This window comes from Amphibalanus amphitrite, unplaced genomic scaffold (assembly GCF_019059575.1).
Source record: "Amphibalanus amphitrite isolate SeventyFive unplaced genomic scaffold, NRLGWU_Aamphi_draft 000291F_arrow, whole genome shotgun sequence".
Classification (NCBI taxonomy): domain Eukaryota; kingdom Metazoa; phylum Arthropoda; class Thecostraca; order Balanomorpha; family Balanidae; genus Amphibalanus; species Amphibalanus amphitrite.
The window spans coordinates 100,428-120,240 of NW_024881786.1; the positions used below are offsets into that span (position 1 = coordinate 100,428).

General features: G+C 50.0%; 1 protein-coding gene across 2 annotated transcripts in view; it reads left to right on the forward strand.

Moving 5' to 3' along the window:
* Positions 1–3,181: 3,181 nt before the first annotated feature.
* Positions 3,182–19,813, forward strand: part of LOC122387608 (homeobox protein OTX2-like) — a 133,801-nt gene continuing 117,169 nt past the window's right edge. The window contains exon 1 of one of the 2 annotated variants that reach the window (XM_043377951.1): positions 3,182–3,310. The gene's annotated coding sequence lies outside the window, so the exon portion shown is untranslated. The remainder of the gene's footprint in view (positions 3,311–19,813) is intronic. The other variant, XM_043377956.1, reaches the window with a different exon arrangement.

The window sequence follows — 19,813 nt, forward strand, 5'->3', positions numbered from 1 at the left end:
TGGTACCCGATTTTAAGGTCCTAGGTCAACCGGTGACCTCTGAGGTCAGGTCAAGTGCTCCAAGGTACGGTTCAGTTTTTGGTGAATAACTTCGCAAAAGACGGCCGCAGAGCGCCGATTTTGGCAGCATCGTGTTCGCCTCGCTCAGGCGCGTCGAATGATATACTTTTTGTCCGGGTCAGGTCAACTTGGGGTGTTGACCTCAGGTCAAGGTCAGGTCAGCACCCCCAGGTCACGAAGTTGGTCAAAAGAGGTCATGTCGCATATCATTCGATTCGGCAGGCCTTCCTGAGTCCATTGGTGGCTTTCCCGACTCGCTAGCTCAATTTGATCAAGAGTTATTGACGAAAAACTAATATGACCTTGATGACGTCATAAATGACGTCACGCAAGGTCAACATTGCAAAAGTGACGCATCTAACCTTGCAAGGAGTGCATCAAATCACGATTCTGTGTGCTTGAGGTAGTTGGAGATCGTTCCCGGAGCCAGAATAGCAGTTTTCATTTTTCCCCATTGACTTATAATGGTGAGGTCACGAAAATGACCTGACCTCATATGACCTTTAGGAAAAATCCGAGATATTCAAGTTGTTGGACTCATAATGGATACTAGATCCTGCAAGTTTCATTTCCCTGTGACATCTCCTCTGGCAGTGAGGGCGTTGCGAAGTTGCGACATCTGAAGACCGTGCAGAGGTTCACTTATGACGTCATAGGTCAGTGACCTGACCTGACCCAAAAATGCGGTTGGTGTCAAAAGATCCGGCTTGGATCAAAGGTCAGGTATGCCAAGTTCAGCTCTCTATCGCCAGCGTGTTCGGAGCTATCGCGAAAAAACCCTATGGGGGGGGGGGCGGCACCCGCCCCCCCCCCCCCTGAGCCGGCGAGGGTTAAAATCCAGCTTTTTTCAAACTGAAGGAAAAGAGGTGTAGAAGTAAACGCTGTCAATTTGTTTTAAGTATTATTTTAATGTTAAATTGTTTTTAATCATCGTAGCTGAGCTATCTATTAACCCAAGACCACCTTGAGGGGTGGGGGTGGGGGTGGGGGGTGGGGGGGGGGGGGTCCGGATCCGACATCTCTGTTTTTTCTTCAATAATTCACGAAACGTTTGACATATCAACTTGAACTATTTTTACATCAATTTGACGTGTGGTGCTATAGTTTCATGCAATTTGATAAAAATTGAGATATATTCATTTTACTGACCCAGCTACACATAATTTTTCTTCGAAAAAGGTAATCGTTTGAAAACTTAGCCAAAAAATCGAGTTTATCAGTCAAATTGAAATTAAAGACGACAAAAGACGCACAAAGATTAGCACTTTGACATGGCTGTTTCGGATTTTCCGACAACTGCTTTATTGACCCCTACATTAAAAGCCTCACTTCTTACTTATAGCCGCACAAACAAATATTTTCACAATAGAAAAAAAGGAATATATGTTAGAGGAGAACCCCATATGTGCATCGGGTGTGCCAAGTTTTACCTTTCTTTCTTGGTCTTTGACCACCAAATTGTAAGAAAGATGTTTTGTAGGTATATTTATGAAACAATAACATAATATGGCATTTTCGTAAGTTTGGACGTCGGCTAAGTGAGGTTGGGATTGATATAAGTGTGACCATTGGATCCGGCGTGAAAAAATAACCCCTAACTCATGTGTCGTATACCCACGTAGCATAAGGTGACTTTTCGTGACCTGACCTGACCTGACATCACATTGACCCCGATTTAAGGCTTCTACAACTATAATCAGGATGTAGTTGCAGGATAACCACATACCGTCAAAATGAGCACAAATATCCCAAAACGGGCATCGCAATTCGCAACTCTTGTCGATTTTCGTCTCAAAGTGACCAATTGTGAACTAGCCTTGACCTTGACTCGTGCTTAGTATGGCAAGCTCACAGGGTACCGTCACAAAGCATTTGAGGTCACTCTGGCTGAGTTTTGGTCGGAAGCTACTGATTCTGCCGCTCGTAAGCCTCATCAATGAGATACTCCAGAATTTGACCTTTGAAATGATATTGACCCGACAACTGACCTCAATCTCGAAATCTTAAGAATGCTTTGGGAACTGGGAAGGTCTCGTTAAAAACTTTCAAACGCCGCCTCACGGGGCTCGATACGACCATGGTATCTTATATGGTTGTCAAAATAACAAAAATCCGACCCCTCCCCTTCAGCCGGCTGCCGTGGGTATCGTGGGTAATCCGGCACCTCGAGGCTTAACAACTTGATGCCGAACACAAATACTTCATGAAAGGTTTCAGTATGATGAGTGGTTTTCCGATTTTCTCCAAAGCCAGCTAACTTTGTGCACTCGAATTCTGAATTGGACATTGCACAAAATCGGAATTCCGAGGATCCGAGTTCCGGTCGGCACCAATAGTCAAACTCAAAACGCACGCGAAACCGGTGCACATAACACTTTGCCAGCTGCTAGGACGAAAGAAATGGTTTTAGAACTGAACTGATGAAACTGACATGAAAAAGATATGAGCTACCCATCCTCAAGAACCTGGGGCCAGTGGCCACATGATCCTGATCTTGCGGTAAGTTTGCACGGTGGCTAAAAGGGAGAAGGACAAACATTTTTGGCAATAAATACGCTCCACGAAAGTGCCCGTTACATTCAGATATTTTATTGGACGTAGAAGACTGTTAGATAACTAAGCAGCTATCGGGACACCCTGTAGTGTAGGAATGTTGCCATCAATGCCCGTGACCGGTCTCTTTCGCGGGTGATAGGAAAAGTTGACGGTCGTCAGAAAAGAGGACACCTGGTGCCCAGCCCCCCCCCCCCCCCCCCACAGGGACTCGCGAGGTGTGGGACAGCCGAATTCGGAATTCCGGTCCCAACAGGTGAGCTCCGATCCAGTAGCGGCGCTCGGGCAGTCGACCGCCACCCTAGCAGGTCAGTCGCCGGTCGCCGTCGGCTCACCCCGCCGCGCCGCTGTGGTGTCGGTCACTCCACCCCTGTCCCACCAGTTCGGTACAGACGGTACACCCGCGGCGGTGTCGGTGGTCGCCGCCGTCCCCATCGGCTGCACCGATCAGTCGCCCGACGGCCTCCGACACCCCCGTCAGGGCGCCGCCCGCCGCGGCCCGCCGACCAATCAGCGCCCGAGCTGCGGTCGCCTCGGGCGCTTCTGCCGCCTGTAAACAGTGGCGGCGCGCGCGCCACGACTTCTGCGTGCACCGGCGCGCTGCGGAGCCGAGCCGCCGGCAGATCAGCGGAGCCGTGCCAGCAGCTCAGCAGCGATCAGGCGCAGGATTAGCAGCTCAAAGGATTAGCCAAATCAGGTGGGTCCCCGAGGGCGTGGCGCCCGTGGCGGTGCGGTTCGCTGCCGGTGCGTTAGTGGTTGGTTTTGGTGAGGCCGGTTCGGTTTGCTGCCGTTGCATTAGTGGTTGGTTTTGGTGAGGCGTATTGTGGGACTGGGGGCGAAGCAGTGCGATAAATGTATCGATCTCCCAGCAAAAGCTTCCGGAAAGTGGCAAACCAATAAGTTTCGTTGAGGCTTGAGCGCGGTTTCGCTGTGACTGTATTCGGTCAATTGGTCTCCCATTGATCGCGATGCATTCGCTCAAACTGGCTTCGCTGATTCTGGTGATCGTTTTAGTTGATAAACGCTGTAATCGAAATCGCCAAATAGACAAACGCTCAAAAAGTCAATCGCCCAAATTGATAATCGCTGAAAATGTTTCGCTCATATGTCGTTCACTCAAATGACTATCGCCAGATGTCGCAGAACCTGATGAATGCGTTGTTAAATGCGTTAAAAGTAGAGTTGTTAATTAAATTTCCCTAACGCACTACCGGCATGCCTGTAATTTTTCACTACCGCAGGTTTTTTCGTGGTATTTAGCATGTCTTGCTGGAAGCATTCTGGTATTTTTGATTTTGCAAAAAAAAAGAATATCAGCGTATGATTCAATCTTTGGACACTAAGTGGCTATCAAATTGAAATAACAATCTTACCACCGCAAAATATATTTGTGGTAGAAGTTGCATCGCTAAGGGTAGGGGTAAGCTAGAATCAAGAATGCAGGTTTTGAGTAGGTGAGAGTGGGGTAAGATGCCCAGGGTGGAAAAGACGCCCCACCCTCTCTAGCGGCGAGACAAAGAATCGAACCTGGAAATTAATGTTCTTAGCGTAAAGCGGAAGCCTGCCTTGTTAACTGCACAAAAATTTGCGAAGCTCAGTTGGGCAACGGCTGGCTGGTGATTGCATGTTTTTTATTTGCTGCTTTCAAAAAATATTTTGGTGTCAAAATATTGTAAATATCAAAGAAGGTAAATAATTTTATGCCCCTTGCTATGGTTGTGATACATTAACATGCGTGTACTGTGTCCCAAACAGTTTGTTTCAGGGTGTAGTTTTATGGCTAACAAATTGTACCTACTGATTTAATGTTAATTCGGTACCTTGGGGAAAGATGCCCCCTGCCCTGATGGGGAAAGACGCCCCCCTAAATCCGTAGGCTGTCCTTCAAGCAACCCGTCAAATCATTTATTACATACCTGTGATGAGAGACAAAAGCCGATCTGGGATTATTGAGAGTCCAGTACGGTCGGGTGCTCCCCATGCCGGTCTCTCGGCCCACACAGCGACTTCTTGGGCGGCATCTGACTCTGAGAGCCCTCACGACGGCCTCTGTGGGCCCCATTGTTGGCTCCAGGGCCCCTCACGACACCCTTTGAGGGCTCCCGCGCTGGCTCCACGGGCCGCGCTGACATCTGAGGTCCCCACGATGGGCTCGAGGGCCCTCAAGCATCATGTAGACCTACAAGGGCCCCACAACGGCCTCCGAACGCCACGACGGAGGCCTGTTTGGCCGCGCTGGACTATGATGGCCCTAACGATGACCTCTGAAGCCCCTTACGACTACTTTTGAGGACCCTTACGATGACGTTTAGTGTCTACTGCAGGCTCGAAGGGACTACCGATTCCTTCAGGCGATTCACGTGCCCATTTTTGTCACTTATAGTGCAGGGAGCATCTTTCCCAACGCCAGGGGGCGTCTTTCCCACCCTGTGGGGTAATACACCCCCTTTCACTTCGTCAGGAAAATGCTTAATAGCAAAAAAGTTATCATATTTCAGGCACGAAAGTGTGACATTTTTTGGAGTAAAATGATGTCGGCTTCCGTTGAAACTCAAAGTTTTTGCTTTCCGATCGCCATTTTCGAATATTTAATATATGACATTTCAAAACCCTGGGCATCTTACCTCACTCTCCCCTATGCCGCCTTTTTTCTTTTTGCTTGGGTCATGGTAGCATGCTGGTATCCCAGGAAATTTTTGTGGGGCCGGTAACAGCCTTTGGGGAAAATTTTGCAACTCTGGTTAACCCTCGCGGGCCCGGGGGGGGGGGGCGTTTTTCGCCCCCCTGGCGAATATTTGCGATAGCTCCCGAACGCTTAGAAATATGAAAGCGAAACTTTCAGTACCTTTTCTCCCATTAATTTGACATCTTCTAAAGTAAAAAATTTGGACCTAGCCCCCTTGATGACGTCACAGGGTCGATTTTTCTAGACCCCTGCACGGCAAACTTAGGCGTCACAGACGCGAACTTCAAATAGCTGCTAAAAATAGAGTTTTAGAGATAAAGACAAATTACGAGCACGGTTGAGTAGCGTTTAACCTAGATAAAAATAGAAAAATAGTTTTGGTGACCTGAGGTCAGAGGTCAGGTCAACGACCCGGAAATGTGTTTTTTGTTTTTCGCAAATAACTTCGACAAAAATGGTCCTAGAGCTACGGCAGTGGTACCATCGCATTCGCCTAGTCAAGCAGCGTCGAATGATATATATTTTGTTTGGAAAAGGTCAAGTTTTATGTTGATCTCGTGTGACCTCGAATGACCTTTCGTTGACCTTGACACATTAAAGGTCGTTTATGATGGATTCGTACCCGCTGATCACGAATCTGGCATCTATTTTCCTCTTAGCCTTCATTTAGAGCCTCTCGATGGCAAAATTGTCTATTAATTATTACTAACTTGAATCAGTGAAATAGCTTCTAGCAAGGATACTCTTCTGTGACCTTGACCCTTGAGCAGCCTTGTATCGTAAGATGAACCACAAATAGGGACCTGATAAGCCTCAAAACATTTCAAAATATCTTGGGAAGTTAGTACGCAAGATGTACGAAAAAGTAAAAAGTTTGAGGTCAATTTTGAGGATGACCTTGACCTTGACCTTTAATTTTGAACACGTTTTCGGAATCACCAGATTCTAGTCTTTCGTTTGACACCCAATTTTGCCGGTTTTATTCATCCTGCCATCCTCTAGAACGCTTACTTTGAGATCACTACATATGTGCCGGTTTTTGCCTTTGACCTTGACCCCTGACCTTGAAAACCTGAAGAAAAAAAATTTGACCTGAGGTCAAAAATTTCGGTTAAAACCTGAAAACCTGACCTTGACCCCTGACCTTGAAAACCTGAAAAATTTTTGACCTGAGGTCAAAAATTTTAGGTGCTTTAGAATCGTCTCGTAAGGACCTTTCGTTTGGTATCGCTTTTATTTCCGTAGCTCCCTTATTTACGGAGTTAGACTGGGGGGGGGGGCGAAAAACGCACCCCCCCCTGGGCTGAGGTGGTTGGGATTACCCCCCCCCCCCCGGGCCCGGCCGGGTTAAACGGATGTTATATTATTAAGCTGAATATTTAATAGCAGAAAAATCTAGGTAAATGGCCTTGCTGTTAAATGGGCAGCTTGTTCGGACAGTTGTACTATAGTACTGTAAGTGTTGGACCCTCCCCTCCTCTCCCCAAGAAAATAGCTCATACCCATGGATAGTTATATTGATGCTACATGCTTGTTACGTTATGTTTGCTCATCTCCGCCACCTGAAAGCCGCACGGTCAGTCCCCCTTGGCAGAGCAGAAGCCCAGCACAACTCTTTCTCACGTCTCAGTGACTTGGTCTGAGAGGCCAAAACTGCTCTGGCCGCGGTATACTGCCACGGACCGCCGGCTATCGATCTGTGATGGCGAATAGGGAGCGCTGAGGAGGATCGAACCCAGGCCTCACCGGATCGGACTTCCCGGGAGATGAACGCTGTCTGATCTCCCCACGGAGTTGCTTAGATGGGTGACCACACTTCTGTTTTGCATGTTTGTAGAATGTAAGATTGGTGGAACGATAGTATATTCTTGCCCATGTGGACATTGATCGATTTTTCGCAGATTCACGATGAGACTTGCAATGTGTAGGCATGTCTGTCGGTGGTGGTGCCACATTTTGCACGTACGCACGTGCAGAGTGCCGCTTCCTGGGCCCAGTTCATATAGAGCCCCTTTGTTGCTAAGCGACACTTATTGGAAGGGGGACCCTGGGTTCACATAAGTAACCCCCTTACACACCGGTACCATTGTTACCAAAAGTATCTCTTTGAAAAGTGGCACTTTGGAAAAGTGACACTTGCGGACCATGGCTTTTATATATGAACTGGGCCCAGATCTCGAGAACGGCTGGGCCGATGCCGCTAAATTTGGCACACTGCCTTATACCGGGTAGGGTGCTATGCACAAGTCATTTGGCACTACCCCCTCGCAATTCCACACGTGCAAGGCTCACCCTCTCGCTCGCTCCGTTTGTTGCCCCAAAAGGCGTTTTACTGGTCTTACCCGGACACAAATTTTGAGTCGCACGGTAGAAAGTTGGCTGTGGCTGAATAGAAATATTGGTCAGCTGAGTTGTTTACAGTTATTTATATAATTATTTACAGTTTTTTGAACATGAAATCTTTTCGTTGTTGCAAGCCTTCCATGTACTGACCTACCGTTGGCGTGCCGGAGGCGACAGCAGCCCTCCCCGTAATCCAGAGACGGGCTATCGATCAAACAGGCCTGCCCACCGCTGTCCTCACCGCCCGGGCTTATAGTAGTCGTGGCTCCGTCCTACCCCTGTCATGGCTCCTTCTCATATATTGTGTAAACACATTGTGCATGTATCGTAATAAAAGGAAATCGTGAATTATTGACCAATGGACAGGACCAAAAGCGCTCTACAAAAGCTAGATTCATGAGTAACCTGCGGCGACGGGGCGTCTTTTCAATTCAGCTTCATTATTCTGCCTAGTTAGTAGTTGTAAGCATATCGTCACAAATGTTCAGTGGCGAATTTTCGGAACACCGTATACTTTTATTTACGGTAGCTCTCGAAATCACAGTAATCTCGGTTTCGAAACCATTGATTAGGTTCTAATTGCTATATTATTAATTTTATTTGCGTGTCTATCGGTCTAGGCTGAAGAAGAAAGCCGCAGTGCTTTTTAAAACTATCGCAATTGAAAAATACCTGATGTTCCTAATATTCGTCTCTGAATATGATTCCTTTCTTGCTGAATAACTATATTAATAAATTTGTCGTCACAAAGCATCCGGCACTCTCAAGGCGAATAGATTTTAAAATGTAAAACTATAGTGTTTTCATTGTGCATATAGGGGGTCAGATTCTGCCCTCTCCCGTGTTTCGCCAATATCTTCAAACACTGTAAGCCAGACGCGCATAACTTTATGTTCTAGTAATTTTGCCTAACTTTTAGTAGTTCATCATGCATTAATTTGAGTGATCTCTGAAAATGTTAACGAAATCCGCCCGATTTTTTATTTCTTTGTGGCGTCTGTCAAGGCATTTTTGCTTCTCGAAAAGCTCAACTTCGTCAAGCATCTTCAGTTTTTTTTGGGGGGGAGGGGGAAGGAGGGAACTAGACCTAAAAGGAATCAGATATGCGATTCTACATTGTCTTTCAAATGGCCTTGCCTCCTTTTTGAAGATTCCTCCATTTTTGCCAAATTGGTCTTTTTCAGGAACTGATTCAAAAATGTCTTACAATTAAAATATTTGAGGTCATGGAAAAAGGAATATTTGTCAGAGAAATGCATACATGCTAAAGACCACATTTCAATTTTAAGGCAAAACGGTCGAAAATGTTGGAGTGGTTGATAGTTTAGTGACGTAACGACACACATTTTTAATTTTTGAAGTTTCAAACATTTTACTGGAAGAACGATATCACTATTCAAATCACTGTGAAAAACTGCATCAGATAAACCCGTTTTTTGTTCTTACAAACCAACTTAACAATTTGACCACACTGGACCTGACCTTTTCCTGACCTCGCCGGTCGACCTAAATTTCATCCAAATATGACCCATATCACTAATTGAGTATGCCCATTGAGTTCTATAAGTAAAATGACCCATAATATATGTGTCGCACATTTTCTATTCAACGGCTGTCTTTGGTGACCTGACCTGACATTGATCTTGACCTTTGCATGACATTGTATGCAACGCATCTTGTCTTGGTAGCCTGAGAACGTGTTTTGGGACTTGGGTGGTCAGTCTCTGTCCATTCTTCGCCAAATGGGCTTCAAAGCCAGTAATGTAGAAACTTGCAGCTTTTACCGTTGCCCTGATCTTGACCAAACCTGAAACTAACTTTGGCAGAAAAGTGCCCCAGAGATCCGACTTGTTTAGATCCTTCGATTGCCGTTTTATCGTCTTCTTATGAGCATCCATTCGGAAGTTTAGTTCCCCAGCAGGGCGCGTTCGGCTAAATTGCCTAACGGTGCGCGGGCTAAATAGGTACGCATTTCTTGGAAACGAGACAAAACTATAATCTGTAGTTAACCCTCACCTGTGTGCGATGTTTTCCAGCTCCCAATGTGAAGGGGTAGGGAGGGAGGGCTGGTTGGACCCAACCCCCTGCCGTTCGGCCCCTGATTGAGCTAGATCTTCGCGGAGAAACGAGCGTGTTGCCCGTGACGAGAGGAAGCCGATGATATCCAGTTTTCAGGTCTTAGGTCATTGGCTGGCCTTCCAGGTCAGGTCAATGACCCAAACGTCGGGAAAATCGGGGTCTGCTAGAACTTCGTAAAGTGAAGCTGTTATGTGTTTCGGGGTACTGATCACGAGTATTATGTTAGTTTTGATCACAGTTGATGTCTACATGCATTTAGGCCAGGTCGGGTCAGGTAAGGTCAGGTCAAGTAGTAGGCGTCCTGCCGGCTATCCATTGTAGGTGTCAACCATCAGTCATCACTAACAGTGTCGTAACACGTTACGAAGGCACTAAAACTGCCTCGTAAATGTTAATAATCAAATGGTTGTTAAATTCGAAGTCAGTTCCAAAACCTAGGCTAGAAACATATAAGATCGAAGAAGTGAGCCAAGGTCATCAAAGGTCAATGACCTTGAACTGACCTTCACGTGATCTTGATGCCCATGCCATAATGCATGGGACCAACATCATTTCACATGTTTGAACATTACAATCACAAAAAGACTGGAAACGCGCGGATAATGTAAATTGTGAGCTTACAATTACCTACGCCGAATCGCGATTCCGGCCAAACATGATCTCGAGAAATAGGTTATAGGCCAAAGGTCGTTTGGGTCAGGATCATGAACTTTTCAGGGTAGGTGTAAAATTGATCACCTCGAGGGTACTGAAAGTTTCGTTGCGATCGGCTCCTTTTTGTGTGAGGTATTCGCGAACAAACCGAAGGGTGGTCCATCCGACCCCCCCCCCCAACACCATCGAAAATTTACGTGGGATTAAAACTATTCCGCTTGCCGCCACTGGACTCATCCGCCATTATGGACTCATCCGCGCTTTCACTCGGTCCCCCGAATGAGAGCCGTGTATGAGACTGGGGACTTCTGACCCCCCCCCCCTTCCCCCGGCCCATCCCCGGCGTCCAGTCCTGGCAGCCGGCGCCGCTGCACGGACGGACGGACGGTGGACCGGTGACCTCTGACCTCCCCTCCCATAGGCGTCGCCAGAGATTTTCGGTGGGGGGGGGGGGGGGCAAAATCAATTCTTGTGGTAAATCTTTCCTTTCTCCAGCCGATACTCACTCGTTTTACATATCATTCGACGCACAATGGTGCGAGGAATGCGATGGTGTTAAATTTTTCCTTCTAGCTATACCTATTAACATGTACTTTTACAGAAAAAATCAAAATTTGAAAATTTTTGGACAAAAAACAACCAGTAGAATTATTGCACAGTTGCTGCGATTGCCGACCCACTCAAGTGACGTGCAGACTGTGCAGTCGCTCGTCGCTCATGATTATCACCCAGAAAAAATTAAAAACGCTCCATTTAGGTTAGCTAGGTTGGGCATTCGGTGTAGACTGAATGTCGGAAGTGTGAATCGGAAGTAGTTCATCTGTCCTCCAGTGAGGGGAAGTATTTTGTTCACACTCTCCCGTTTTTCGTATGTAGAGAAACGCTGCAAACACGAATAAAACACGTTTACTGGAACCAAAAATTTCATACGGCATAGCGGCAAGGGACCCCTTAGAGGTAGGCTTGGGAGTTCCAGGTCATTTTAGGCCACTCATGGTCAGTGTGAGCTCCCAGAAGCCTGCTTAGGATCCCGGAGATCGGCGTGGGTCACCCCAAACATTTACGTGTACACTTATGTGGGGTTTTAGAGCTTTCCGATCCCAAGGTGGGGCCTTCAGAAGCCAGTGTGGGCGGCGGGTGCTAAGAGACCAGGCCCAGGGCCCCAGGGTGCAAGCCTGGAGCCCTCAGATAACAGTGTGAACCCTCGGGGTCTGTGTCGAATCCCTAAGGACCATACTTAGGGACATAAGAAACGTGTCCTGGGACCCTCAGTGGCACACGTGAGTCGTGACCCCTCAGATGCCGGCTTGAGGTCAGCAAAATATGTCGCCTCAAAATCTCGGTTGAGCTATCAGAGGCCAGTTAAGGTTCTCATAAATTTTGGAAGGCATCCTGAAAGATTTGTGTGACCCTTCAGAGGTCTACGCATGTATAAGGTCTTCAAAGATCCCTATATGGGCCCTCAGAAAATATTGGCACCAGTGTGACTATTAGAGGCTGGGCTGGACCCTCTGAAGGCTTCTTAGAGCTCATTGGAGCTTTAAGAGCCTGCGTGAAAGGCAAGCTTATAAGACCTGCCGCACTTGAACGGTATTTGAACCTGTCACAGTCATTTGACCTGAGTTGAGAAAGGCCCCGAACCATGGCCCCGAAGATTTCCTGACACGATTTGAACGAAAATTTTGATTTAGCACTTTAAAACTTAAGAAAACCGGCTATAAAATGTAATAAAGAACCAACTAGGAACATGGAAATTGGAATGAAACACAGCATTGACATTTCCGAGTCTGGAGTCGGAGTCTTGAAGATTTTGGCGACTCTGACTCCGACTCTGGCTTGAACTGCAGTCCAACCGGGTCCGACCTCGCAGAAATTCTCAGAAAGGTACCCCCATTTTTTATCGACTCCAAAATCTCATCGGATCTGTATCGATCTCAGGGGGTGCCCGGTTCGAGGTTGGGGCAAGCTTCGAGGCAAGCTGCCCTGATTGTCCCCCCCGTGGCGACGCTAATGTGACCCCTCCCCTCCCCCGGTCTATTCCCGCGTCCAGTCCCGGCAGCCGGCGCCGCTGCACGGACGGACGGACGAAGGTGACAGTGACGTTCGTCTCGTCTCGGCCGCCGGCGGTGTTTTTGTGCGGCCGGCTGCGTGCGCGGCCTTGGACCACTCTTGTTGAGGTGCGCGCAGATGGCACCGGGTGGCTGTCGGGTCCGGCGGACGGATATCCCTGCCGGGTCCGGCTGCGACAGCCGGTTGCTGCAGCGGAACCATCATCATTGGAGAGAGTCAATCATCAATCACTCTCGTCTCTTCCCTTATCTTTTGCAAGCATTGTAAAAACATGCATGTTGAGCAAGGAATAGTCACAACCCTCAAGTCAAATGCGTGAAAATCTACAACCAAGTGAGCTTGCTGAGGGCTCAGGTCACCGGCAGCTGCGAATGACCTAGGGGGAGGGACGTCCCGTGACTGACTGCGGCCATGAACAGTGGGCCAGACGGCGCTGACACGGTGTCTGTCAGTGGGGGAGGCGCCGTGCCGCTCCCACGGGGACAGCCGGGGACGTGTCTCGTGTCGTGACCGCGCCGGCCGAGCCGCGTGCCGCTAACCGGCGCACCGACACGTGCCGCGTGCACACGGACGTGTCAGCCGTCAGTCGCTGCTCGGCGCTCCAGCACGTCACACAGGGCCCTGTGGTGAGCCGTAGACAGAGCAGATGTCTTCAGCTACTGGTCCGCGTGTCTATTGACTAATCTCCCCCGAAACGGGTCGCGCGGGCACCCAAAGGGTTCTCACCCGTCGGCTATTGTAGTTTAACCGGTGTGGCTAAAAGGTGACCAATGGTGATCTTTCACCCAAAAAGAGAGAAGAACGCAATAAGAATAAATCAAATAGTGGAACGATCAACAATCAGTTCTCACATAAAACATGAAAACCCTGCCCATGAAATGAACAACCTAATTGATCAATGATCATATGTGTATGCGTTTTTTGTTTGCATTTTGAACTAAGTAGTGAGTACAGGGTGTCTCATAAGTTCGTTCTCACATTATATTTGCATGTGAAACAGAGTACATTGCGACTTGATATATTTGTGACCCCTCAATGTGCTCCCCATTTAATAGGCAAACACATGAACACATGCTGCGGCATGCCAACCGGCATGTTTGGCTGCATAGCAGGCTTAAAGTTAATCCAGACTGACTTGACATGCGTCGTCAGCTCCTCGAGGCTGGAACAGCGCTACGCTTCGACGAGCCTAATGTTCAGCATAACCAACAAATTTTTATGAAATTTTGATCCGATGAGGTGCCTGGCATGTGGTCTTGCCACAAACGCCTGTCACAGTCTCCTTGCACCGCTTTTAAGCTTTGCTTGACCTGTGCATTGATGCACTGTCTTGCCGGAAGATGGGCCTACGACCTCTCGGATGCCATTTTCTCCTCTATAAATGTGTTCATAATCGCGGTTCGAGTTAAGCTTGAGGGTTGAAACTCCTCCCAGATGTTCTTGGAAAAGCATTATGCTTCCCAAAGCTGTTTCTGGGACACCATTCGCAACCTGGTCAGCGTCTGGACGCCTATAACCCCACAATACCGTGACCTTGGCCTTTCGCATAGGAACATAACGGGACGAAACGGAGGCCTCCTCCTTCGCCCTTATGGGGTTGTTTTCGGGTTTGGACGGGTGTTTCATCTCGAACGTGGACTAGTTAGTCCAGATGACCTGGTTGATGTCCTCAGCCCTTTAGTTTTTTTAGCCTCAGGCATAACGAAACTCATGTTTGGCCATTTTAAGACGTTTTTGACTGTTTTGAGCCCTCCGGTAAGCAAGGCTGAAGTCACCTTGAGTTATGTACCCCGAAAGAACACTCTTAGACAGCTGGTAATCCATCCTGAAAAGTCTGCTTACCAACTTTCTAACCCTTTGACCTTTTTGATGGCCACTTTGGCGCCACACAGTTTTGGCCACATGGCTCACTCCTGAGAGCTGACAAAAAAGAGGATAGACTTGCAATGATTGACTCCCGACAAATCATCGGTGTCACTTGCTGACTGTGCGTCCAGTTAGCGATGGACATTGTCTACAGACTGGTAGGCCTCAACCACCTTCAATCGTCGCGAATGATCACGTGCTGACTAAATACCGAGACGTACCCGTATTGGAGACCTCTATGTTGCGGCGTTAGCCGTCTGTGTAGGAAACGGGCTCTCTAGCAAAAACTATATTGTCTACAGAAATTAGTTACTGTGGAGCATATTTCTACCAGCCATGGCAACCACGTAAGCCCAGTAACGAACCAATTTCAGCGTGCCTTTAAGCAAGAGAGCCTAAAAACGTAAAATTTAGGTGAGAACGAACTTATGGGACACCCTGTAGTGAGTGACATGTCTATGTACAAAAATAGCCGGGCCGAGTCGTTTTGGCGTTTCAGTTCAGGCTGATATGGTCGGACCTTTGGCGAGGCGAGACCAGCTGCGCTTGGCTAGCCAGTGACTCGGGATGCTTGTCTGTCTGTCAGGCAGCCGGCGGGCTGTCGCTGCGCTGACAGCGTCATGTCACCTGCTAGGCCGTCACCTCCTGACAGCGCCGCGGGGTGGGACGGTCCCCTGTCCGGTTATTTGGTAGGTTCGGGCCGTGCCGACCACTGCACTGCGGCGGCGGGCGAATAGCTCGTCACCGGCTCCCGCTGCAGGCCCAGCGACCGGCAGCGTCTCCCTCTCGATAGCGCTATTTAAAATGACAGCCCGGCTCCGATACGATCGTCCTGCCGCGGAATTAATGATGATCGCAGGTGGCAGCGGGCCGGCCCCGGGACGGCCGCGCCGCACCGCCGAGGAATGCCGCGGCGGCGCCACCGGACGCCAAATTGGCGACGCCTCCGCGGCCGCTGTTTTTGCGTCCCGTGCACGACAGGCCGTCCGGAGCTGGTGACGATCGGACGACAGGCCGTGCGGAGCTGGTGACGATCGGATATGGTGCGCCGCGCGCTCAACGATCGCGATCACCGGCCGATCCCCTTCACGGCACGGCGCACAGGACGACGGCCGGTCACACGGGCAGGAGTGACGGCGCCGAGTCTGTACTGTCGCCGGGTGGCGTCTCGCAGTGCCCGGGACGTTCGGTCGGGAGACCGACCGGCCCCAGCTGTCGGCTGGCCGCCGCGCGCTGCCCGCGAGCCTGCCCTCTCGGTGCGCCGGTAATTCGAGCGGAAACGCTTCGAACCGAGAACAGCGGTAATGCAATCGGCCCCCCGGGGCAGGGCGCTTTGAAGTCAGCCTCAGACAGCTAATCAGATCAACTGATGGCTCACGGGTGGCCGCTGATATGCCCGATTTGGCCGGAAACTACGACTGATGATTGATTGTCGATGCTGACACTGGAAAATGTCGAGCTGTGCTAGGTAGTTGCCGCCCGGAGCGCATCCATAACCCACAGACATCCGATACTGCCGCCACTACACTGTACCGATGGAACATCACTGAAGACAGTGAAACCCAGCCACTGAATGCCTCCTCGCGGTTGGGATAGCGGCAGCGCACGCCGCTTCGCTATCGCCGATTACAATCGGGCTAATTATCCAGAACAATGAATGGGCAGACACATGAGGTGCATGCCCACCTAGCCCGGCACCGCCTGGGCTATTTCCGTACCCACGACAGCCTGGGGGGTGTCGGATCCGACCCCCCCCCCCCTGTTATCTCGAGAACCAATGGTCGTATTGAGCCCCGCGAGGCAGCGTTCGAAAGGTCTCTACGAGACCTTCCCAAAGCACGCTTAAGATTTTAAGATTAAGGTCAACTTTCGGGTCAAGGTCAGGTCAAAGGTCAAATTTCTGGGGTTTGCATGATTAGGCTTACCGACAGCGGAATCGATAGCTGCTGCTCGAAACTCACCAAAATGACCTCAAAGACCTAGTGAAGGTACCATGTGCGTATAGGGTCATACTAAGTACGGGTCAAGGTCAGGTCAGGTCACGAAAGGTCACGGTTTTCACTTTCTGCTACATGGGCATGAGACACATGTTTTATGGCTTATTTTTCACGCCGAATCCGATGGTAATGGTTATATGTGACCCCAAGTCACTGTGCTGGTGATAAGTGTGCATTGAAAGCATAAAAAATCGTTTATTCCATACATAACTAAACGAGGGCTAAGAAAAAGTCAATTTTTCAACTTTTTATTTTTGACATAAAAATGCCTTTTTCTAGACGAGCTTTGTCCCAGGAATCTAGTGGTGCCATTTGTTTTCACATGCGATGTTCAGAAGTGCCTCTAATTTACGAAAATGCTTATGACGTCACCATGCCCTATGCATGTTGGAGCTATTTTTTTACAATTTGGGGGGTCAAAAATCAAGATAGAAAGTTGAAATTTGGGACATATAATGTTCTAATAGAGCTCTATAACACATATTCCGGTTTTTTGGACATTCCCAAAATTTTGGATTTTATTAGCTGTTTTTATAAAAATCTAGTCTTTTGAATTTTTAGGGGTGAAAAAAGCATTTTATTGAAAATCCGAGATAGCCATTTTAAAGAACTCGTTGAGCTGCGTCTATTCATGTCCTTAATTTGCAATTTGCTTTAAACCTCGATTTTTGGCGATTTTTTAAACATTTACCACTTTTTGACTGAAAACGTCATGTAGTTACATCACTAAAATCGATATATCTAAAAAAAATTGGTAAATTTTTCTTAAAATTTGCACAGAAGACGTCAAATTGATGGGGGAGAAGGTATGCCAAGTTTCAAGTTAATAGCGTAAGCGGTTCATGAGTTATTCAAGAAAAACGGACGGGGGGTCGGATCCGACCCCCCCCCCCCCAGGCGGTCGCGGGCTAGCGCGCAGCGCTGCCTCTGCAGTCTGTGTCTCGCCGCTGTGACCGCGGCTCTGGACACCGGCGGCACGTAACGACCTGCGGACCGGCGCGATCGGGCCGGCCGCCGAACAAAAAGCGGGCCGAGGGGATGTTCGATCGGGGGATTGCGCACCTGCGACCACGCCGATCGTGCACAGATTACTTTGTTCAAGCAAAGGTACATGAAGCGCAAAATATTCACACTATCTGTTATCATTGTGACGACAAAGAGGTTACATGTTTTGACACTTGCAGTGCTGTTCTGGTATGCGCCGCGACAGTTTGCGTGTCTATCCATCATTGCGGGTTCGGCGTTTCAGTGAGCAGTGCTCGGTGGAGGCATGTCCCGATAGCCATCGCGCCAGATACGTGACCATGACGCCGCTGCAGCTCAGCTCCGATTGGCTTCCGTTGCGCTGCCGGACCGGGTTTTTGCGGGTGCGATCTGATGGCAGCGCTCAGTGTAACGGTCTTAAAGTGACAAATATCGGCTGGACACGCCAGAGGATCCATCAGGGCGCCGGCCGGCGCCGACTTCAGTTTCCCGTACAGGGCAGCGGCGCCCACTGCCGACCCGCGCCATCAATCAGACCTCCGCGTGTGGCCGCCGGCCCCGACCCAGGCCCGGCCGCAGTCTGGTCTGGGCGAGCGGACTGTGACTGGGCGAGCGGACTGCTCTGGCGAGCGGTCTGGACTGGGCGAGCGGACTGTGACTGGCGAGCGGATCGGTCGAGTGTGTCTATAGTCGGGTGGACTGTGTCCCCGGCTGTGGTCAAAAGTGCGGTCGAACAGTCTGCGTCTTTACGAATGTAATGGTCTCAGGCGTGGACGACTGACCCGCCCCTGTGGCTGGTCCGCCAGAGCGGTCTGTTCCAGAAACGGTCTGAGGCCGTGGGAATTGCACGGCAGCCCTTACGGTACAGACTCATGATACAGACCCGGAGAGGTCCTGCGGTGGCCGGGCTCTCTCCGCGGTGGCAGCGCCGGTCCGCCGGCCGCCGCTCACCGACGATTTTCCAATGCTCCTACGCGCTAGCAAAGACGGTGCGAAAGTGATTCGGGGCTATATTCTCACGAGAAACGCGTCTTTGGGTGAGGTGACAGCCCGATGAGGTATAACACGCGACAAGCGAATGACATGGCGGCGGCGGGGAGGCGGACGGCAACGCGTGTGTCGCCAGACAGACCAGGCAGAAATGGGACACAACGTTATCGCGGGCGCGCGCCCCCTAGCCTAAGTCACGTGACCGCGACGGACGTCCTGGCTGCGCAGCGGCCGCGCGCTGGTTCATTGCCCCTAGAGGGCCAAACAGAGAAGTCATGGTACCACAAAATTTTTCGCTCGTATACGATTGGAAAAAGCTCCTAGCTGCGCTAAACGCCGATTTTCCAATGCTCCTACGCGCTAGCAAAGACGGTGCGAAAGTGATTCGGGGCTATATTCTCACGAGAAACAGCGTCTTTGGGTGAGGTGACACGCCCACAAACCCCACCGAGTGATGAGACGGCAGCGACTACAGGGGTCAATATCACTGGACACATCAACCCGGCGCCAAAACTGGCCAAGAGACCAACACATACTGGGCACAGGGACCCACACCGCTGGGCACAGCGACCCGGCGCCAAAACTGACCAAGAAGCCAACACATTCTGGGCACAGCGGCCCGGCGCCAAAACTGACCAAGAGGCCAACACATTCTGGGCACAGCGGCCCGGCGCCAAAACTGACCAAGAGGCCAACACATCCAGGGCACAGCGGCCCGGCGCCACGACAGGCCAAGAGGCCAACACAGACTGGACACAGGGGCCCACACCACTGGGCAGACTCAGTCAGTGCTGCCGAGCCGATCCAGTGTTTACGACTCCGACCCAGGTTCGAAAAAAAAATATGTATGTGCATATTTAATCCATATAACTATATAAATGCATCGCTTCCAGCTCTAACCCAATCGGGGAACAAATCGACTCCGATTTCGTTGCCGAGCCCACTCCGCCCAAACTACCGACTCCAGCCAAAATTTCCTGCCTCCCCGAGATGCGAACTCGGTACCCACGCGTGAAAGCCGGGTGCTCTAAACCGCTAGACCACCGAGGCACTGACCCTAACTCCAACCGCGAATCCGTGGCACGACGGTGAGGAAAACCTCAAACCCAAAGCCGAAGCCGCCGCCGACGGCCGGGAACAGAGGTGTGCAAACCCAAAGCCGAAGCCGCCGCCGACGCCGGCCGGAACTGAGTTGTTGACACATGACACCCTGGCCGGGCGGGCGAGCAGCGGAGGACGTGCCGGCGCGGCCAGACACACGACACCCGTGGCGCGGCGACTGGGCCGGCCGGATCGGCCGAGACAAAGACCACTCTGCTGCGCGTCTCCCAGTGCACAAACGCAGCCGGAGCCCGGTATTAGAGATGCTAACTTTCCTCCAAAAGCCACAACCGGCACCGTTCCACACCACGGCCAGCACAAGGATCACCGGCACAACACTACAGTTCAACCACCAATGCCGGCATATCACCAGCGTGATGAAAAATATCTCGTTTATGCTGTTCGTAGGACAATTTACAACAAGAAGTAT